This window comes from Lycium barbarum, chromosome 9 (genome assembly GCF_019175385.1).
Source record: "Lycium barbarum isolate Lr01 chromosome 9, ASM1917538v2, whole genome shotgun sequence".
Taxonomy (NCBI): Eukaryota; Viridiplantae; Streptophyta; class Magnoliopsida; order Solanales; family Solanaceae; genus Lycium; species Lycium barbarum.
Genome location: NC_083345.1, coordinates 36268762 through 36276107, shown reverse-complemented (window position 1 = coordinate 36276107; position 7346 = coordinate 36268762). Strand labels below are relative to the sequence as shown.

Genomic DNA, 7346 nt, shown 5'->3' with positions numbered 1-7346 from the left:
TTCTGGTTAGTCTATCTTGATTCTCCTTTTCCCATAGAATGAGGGTTACTCATGAAATCATTCATGTTTCCAAGCTTGAAGTTGGGATTTTCTGAAACAAGATAACAATGGCAACTGTCACGACTAACACTGTCCTATTAGCAGCTGAATTTTTTTTAACATATCTGAGTTCTTCCTTCCCCAGAACTTAGAACTTCCAGGGAAATAGACGCCAACAGTCCGATACTAATTTGATTTGTAGATTATATAAACGATAGAAGACAATATTACGGCATAAAGGAAAGGTTAGTTTGATTAGAAAATGTCAACAAAAGAATACATCTTGCCTAATAACTAATTGTGATGTCCTGAAGAAAGCAAACTCTCACGCATATATAACGAACATAGATATATGTTTCTGAAACAAAAAGATTTCCTGTTACTCTTAAAAGTTATTTTAAGAAAATAATTTTAAAGTATTTTTACATAAAAAAGATGAATGACGAAAACATAATCGAGTGATAATTAGGAGTGGAGTATGTTTTCACAAGAGTTTTTAATACTCCCTCCATTTCAATTTATGTGAACCCATTTAACTGGGCACGACATTTAAGAAAGAGTGAAGACTTTTGAAACTTGTGGTTCAAAATAAGTGTTGAATATTTGTGTGGCTGTAAATCATTTCATAAAGTGAATTTGTTTCCAAATTAGGAAAGAGATTATTCATTTTGACACGGACTAAAAAGGAAATAGGTTCACATAAATTGAAACAGCTGGAAAACCATTATTCAATCAAGGTTTACCAGTTATTTACAGTTTAACCAACTCTTAAAAAAGGGCATTGCCTGCTTCTGTCCTCTTCCTCCTCCTCCTCCGTCACATTGTTCTTACATGAGTACAAATTGAAGTTTACATAGTTCAAACTTAAGACACAATCTTCAAGTTGTAGAATGGCATAATACCTAAACAGATCCTCAAACTTGGCCTCGGCTGGCAAGTATGCCCTCCAATTTTGGGTGTGCACAAGTAGGCATCTCAACTTGTCTCCACTTTGTCAGCTGAACACTTTAACTTACAAAACGATCATTTAGACACCTCAACTTGTATAAAGTACACCTAAAAAATTTATGAGCCACGTCAGCATTTGTGTTTGCGTGTTCAACTTTATACAAGTTGAGGTGCCTACTTGTGCACACCCAAAGTTAGAGGGTATACTTGCTAGCTGAGGCCAAGTTTGATGGCCCGTTTATGTATTAGGCCTTGTAGAATTCAACTTAATGACATAATTTTCTAGTATATAATAGGCAAAAGTCATAGATAGCCCCCTAAACTTTACCACATTTTCCTCATGGCTACCTAAACCGAGGGTTGTACCTATTGAGTACCTAAACTACTCTGAATTTGTACCACATAAGCATCTTTTGCCCTTTTTTTAATTACACCTGGGCGCGTGTATATACGTCCCGCTTACGTGTACTTTCGCTCCATTTAACGCCTCCCACGTGGAAAATAAAATCCACGTGTTTTTTCTTTAAAAAAATGGTTTCCTAAAGTAAATGGGCCTACCACTAACCTAATTCCTAATTTACTCTTTTCTCTCTCCTCGACCCGTCTCTCTCTCACGGCGATCTCACCGTCGATTAAAGGTGTTTGAGGAATAATATCTTACGTGTAAGTATCTTAAACCTTTGTATCTCTCTAGATTAGCTGTTAGTCGTGTTCATAATGGTTGTTTAAGCTTGCTAGGGTTTTACTTTTTGAGATTAGTTTAGTTTTTTTGGTGTTTGTTTAATATTCCGTCCCTTTCCGTTACTATATTTGTAGTGTAGTAGTCGTTTCTCGGTGGTGCGTGGGATTAGAAAGTCAGTATATTCCGTCCCTTTCTGTTCCCTTTCCGTTACTATATTTGTAGAAAGTTAGGTTTTTAATTTCCAGATTTGGGCTTATGTGTTTGAGAATATTCCCTGCTCCATTTCTGTAAAATATGCCTTAAAAGTGTGCCCTTTTAGTAATTTTTCCGAAATTAAATCATTTTGTGATTTTTTTTTCCAAGTTTACCTTACTAATTGACCATGGAGGAGGTTATATTTACACACATTCACTACGGTGGGACCTTTGTAGAAAATCCTGACTCTAATTACCATTCCTTTTTAGTGCCAGTCATCAGGTATATCGAGAAAGACTACTATTCCCTAATGGAATTGCTTTATTATACTAGAGAATTAGGTTATTTAACAGTTGATGGTTTTTTTTAACCAAGATGCAAATACTAGAGAATTCAATGTTATTGAGTCTGACAAACATCTACTGGACCTAATAAAAGACCTAAAAAATGAGGACCCCTTTCACGTATATGTCCTTCGTTCTTTGGATACTGCCTTGGCTGAAACTGATGGGCCTGTTGGTCTCTTAAAAGGCCCAGAAGTTTCTTCTAGTCAAACTGGGTCATCAAAAGGGGTTGGGGCTGCTGATAACTTAGATAAAGAGGGTGTTAGGGCTGCTGCTGATAGCCTAGATCACGAGGGTGTTTGGTCTGCTTATGATAACCTAGATCAGGAGGGTGTTGGGGTTACTCCTGAGTTTGTATATGGGGCTGCTAGTGACAAGTTAGGTGAAGAAGCATCTAATATATCTGATTGTGTGAGTAGTGATTCAGATCTAGGAGAAATACCACCAGAAGATGGGTCAGATATAGATGAGGAGTTGAGAGCTATTAGACAAGAAAGAAGAAGTAAACAAAACAAGAAAAAAAAGGCTACTGCAACTCAAGAAATTCCAGTTGGAGAGGCTGGTGGTATAGATAGAGGGTTTGAGGATATTGGGAAAAATAAGTCTAACAAATATGCTGGGAAATTGGGTGGAGATGAGGAATATATTGATAGCTCTGACTGTTGGAGTGAAGATAGTGAAGAACAGCTTGATGTAGATGCTGTAAGGGGGGGGGGGGGGGGGGGGAGGGGTAGATATACCTTCTAGAAGGAAAAGCAAAAAAAGTTAGGTATGATGAAGATTGTGAGGTGGCTGTTTTTGAGCTTGGAATGGTCTTTGATGGTGTAACACAATTTAGAAAGGCTCTAGCAGACTATGCTGTAGAATATAGAAGGCAGTTGAAGGTAAGACCAAATGATAGCCACAGGGTGAAGGCTAAGTGTAAAAATACCAAGTGTAAGTGGCTGTTGGCAGCTAAGCTTGATAGGGACACAAGTGATTTTAAGGTGATTACCTATCATCCCATTCACAAGTGTATTCCTTTGAACAAAAACAAGATGTACACTTCTAAGCTAATAGCAAGGAAGTTTAAGGACAGGAAGTCAATCTCAACTAACTCCACCAACTCAATCCAGCTCTGTTTGTAGTGACACAAGTTTTGTGCCAAGAGATGCCCAAACTGTTGCTCCAACACCAGCAGTAAGTATATCTTGTAAAAGTTATTTACATCTTCATTTAAATTGTACAATTTATACACTTTGGATCATTTATATTTTTAATTGTGTAATATAGTCTAGAATGCTGGGTCCTGCATATCCAACTGCTAGTTCAGCTTATGCAACTACACAATCAAGCTCAATTTGTGGTGACACAAGGGCTGTGCCAGTAGCTCCACAAAAGAGGGCTCAAGTTGGAGCTGGCAGGGGAAGGGGCAGAAAAAATTCACAAATGCAAGAGGGGTACCATTTGTGAGTGCAAGAGAAGATTCTTCTTCAAGTCAATTGCCACCATTATCAGGCCACAAAAGGGCATATACTACTGCTGGTTTTGCTGCAGCTACTGGAAATAAAAGTAGGCCTACAACTGGTTTTTGTGTATACTCTAATCCTGTTACTGGAGCACAAGTCTTTAATGTAAGTTCACTTTATGATTTGCCTTTATCTTTGTTCAACACAATTTACTAATGTTTGACATTTTAATTGAAGCCTGGTACAACAAGTGAGAGGGTTCTACATGGTGCAACAAACTTGAAGAGTGCTTCACCAACAAATATTGATATTGCTTATAAAGCTCGTGGATTGAAATGGCAAGGAAAAGATGCAATGACCACATCAAAACTATCCCGAATGAGAGCCAACAAGAGAAACCAGAAGGCTGCATCAGTAGCAAGCAGATCTTCAGTAGAAGGAAGCTCCAACAAGTAGTTAATGTAGGAAATTTGTCACATTTAGGGTATTTGAAACAATGTCTTTATTATATGTAAACTGCAGCAGTGCTGTCTAGCTAGACTTATTATTATGCGTTATTGTTGTGCCAATGACATTAGCAGTAATACTCTTCGATTTGTGGAAATCAAATTTGTGCCAATACTACTCTTCAATTTCTCCCACTGAGTCAAACATGCATGGGGCAGATTAACAATAGGATTGGAATATAGGCAGCCGTGGCAGTCGTGCCATTTCAAGACAAAAAACACAATAAATGGGTCAAAATACTCAACAACCAAATAAATGAAACGGTTGGAGTCAAATACAACTAACTAGGCCATAAATCAAAGACCACATCGAGTGAATTCAATTCACTTCATTGAATTCACCCCATCCACCTTCATCCAATTCACTTAATCTTCCATTCCAACCATCTATAAAACCCACTAACTTCATCCCATTCAAATTATCCCATCCACTTCTTAAAACAAGTTCATTCAACCTAAAAAATGTTGACATATTTCGAGAAGAAATTAACACGGTCATATGTAGAAATTGATGATTTCGTACGTTTAATTTTGCATCCATGTTTCATTTGCTATTTTTATTGCAATAGTTTAGTAATTTTTCATGTTTTTTTTTGCAGGTGCTTCCTAGTAATATTGTTGACGTTCTACCAACCAAAAAAACTCATGCCGTTGTTGTTTATGGAGAAAAACGTTACACTATGACCTAAAAATTTGAAAAACATGTGCGCCTCTGTCTCGGGTGGAAAGACTTTGTGGAATCCGAGCTATTTGCGGAGGGAGATACACTCTATATTTGGATTTGCGAGTGTAAGTGCCAGGAGGGCATAGGATTCAATGTTCAAAAGAAGGAAGAGGAAGAGGAAGAGGTCATAGTTGTTGACTAGGTCTCTATTTTCTTTTCTATGTATGATGCTCGTTTTCCTTTTGATGAACAATTGCTATGTTTCTTTGTTGATTTATATTTGCAGATTCTATTCATGTCATATTTGCGACTAATTCACAACGCCAAACACAAACCAAGTAATTCACAAAATCTAATAACCAAAACATTACTACAAACATAGAAGAAAATCTTTGTAGGAACATTACAAACAGTAACTAGGAAACAATTAGACTACCCAAAGATAATTTTTGCAAGTAAAAAACATAGAACAACAACGACAAGCCTGTTGAATTTGGCTTTTGTACAGTCCCTCTCTTGCTTAATTTCCTTAAATTTTTGTTTCAATGAATCAAACTTGCCTCCAAGTTCCTTCATTTTATATTTCAATGTATCCTTCTCTTCTTCAACCTCTTTAAGCTTCTCCTTCAAAAGATCAACCTCTGGAGATGGATCAATTCATTTAAAATAGCCACATCCACCCTTATCCTACATAAAAGTAAAAGAAAATTATGAACACAAACAAATCCAAAAAAATGGCCGAAAATTAAATTTTCAAAAGTCAAAATTTTAAAATAGCTACTCACTTTTGGCATCTTGCAACCAAAAAATCTACGACCTGGGTTGTTAACTGTTCTCGAAGTTTTTACATTACAAGAATTACCACAATTACAAATAACATTTTCATCTATAAACCCTGAATTTTGTGACATTGCTATGAAGAAGAGAGAACCAAGAGAGAAATAAGAGAGAATACACACAGTAACAACTATAAATCGAGAGAGAAAGAGAAGGAAGAAAGAAATTAAACAGAAAGAAGAGAGAAACGGGGGAGAAAGGAGGAGAAAGAGGAGAGAGAAACGACTGAGAAAGGAGGAGAAAGGAGAGAATTTGGAATTGAGGTTATTAAAAAAAAAGGGTACGTTGGGAGTTTCCATGTAAGCAACAATACAACTGTTCACGCACCCATTTTGCGTGCAGCACACACGAGCTGCCATGTAGGCAAAAGGTGCTTATGTGGTACAAATTCAGAGTAGTTTAGGTACCCAATAGGTACAACTCTCGGTTTAGGTACCCATGAGGAAAATGTGGTAAAGTTTAGAGGGCTATCTATGACTTTTGCCTATATAATAAATGGTCAAGGTGTACGAACACTACAAGTCAAGTGTACAAATAGCTAAGTAAATTGTACAAAAGGGTGGGACCAACAGGGGCAAATGTGGAAATAAAAAGTTGCTCTTTAACCGTTGCACTCTGCCCATCGACGGTTGGAACTTCTCTTTAACCTCCTTAGTTATTTACACTTGCTCTTTGGAGATGGGACACTTGTCCATATTACCAATGCACTATAGAATATAGATCACTTTGTTTTCTTGCTTTTTGCCATTGTTTAAAAGATTTGATTCCTCCCTAATTTATCATCTTCGTTTTTCTTCTTCGTATATATTCCCTCCATGCCCAATTTAAGTGTCTTATTTTAAGTAGGCATAAGATTTAGAAATAAAAAGAAATGTTTGAATCTTGTGATCCTAAATTAAAAATGTATATAATGTAGGTAGAAGGGTCTAGGACCCCCCTGAATTTGTCGATTTTTATTCAGTGTACACCTAAACTTTACGTTGGCCTAATTACCACTCTCAACTTGAAAATATGATAGCTTGGATCCCCCTAGACGCTGATGTGGCAAAGAGCGTGGATACACTCTCTTTTAGGTGCGTGGATGGGTGAAAAATCGAAAAATCAGCTTCCAAATGGGCTATTTTTCAACTATTAATTGCCACATAATCAATATAATGATTTTATTTGATCCAATTGTATTTCTTATTGTTTTTTCTTAATATACATTGCATATTTTATCCAAATTGTGTTTTTTTCTTTTTCGATATGATGATTATTTATTTTAGCTATGTATTTTTTTCTTTTTTCGGATCCAAATCTAAATAACTTAGTTGAAAGTTTCAACTTGAAATTCTATTTATTTTATTCAAATAAAAATAAGGTTTAGCAAAAGTAATGAAGTTTAGACAGTGTATTTTTTTACAAAAATATTGTGTATTTTTCTTTTCATGCAAGTACTATTTATTTCAACCGTGCATTATTTTTTTTCGGGTAAAATTCATAAAATATTTGGTTAATATTTTATTTGATTTGTTTTTTAGATTCAATGATTATTTTTTCTTACTGTGTATTTCTTCTTTTCCTGGCAAAATAAATAAAAATAACTTGATTAGAATATCATTATCTTTAGGCAAATAAAAAAATTATAGTCAAAATATTTATATAAAAATAACTTGATTAGAATATCATTATCTTTAGGCAAAT

General features: G+C 35.7%; 1 long non-coding RNA gene across 1 annotated transcript; it reads left to right on the top strand.

Annotated features, from left to right (window-relative positions):
- The first annotated feature begins 2947 nt into the window (after positions 1-2947).
- LOC132610404 (uncharacterized) lies at positions 2948-4282 on the top strand. The gene is made up of 3 exons (XR_009571140.1): positions 2948-3387; positions 3481-3821; positions 3894-4282. It is a non-coding gene; the product is annotated as an uncharacterized LOC132610404 (long non-coding RNA).
- Positions 4283-7346: the final 3064 nt, after the last annotated feature.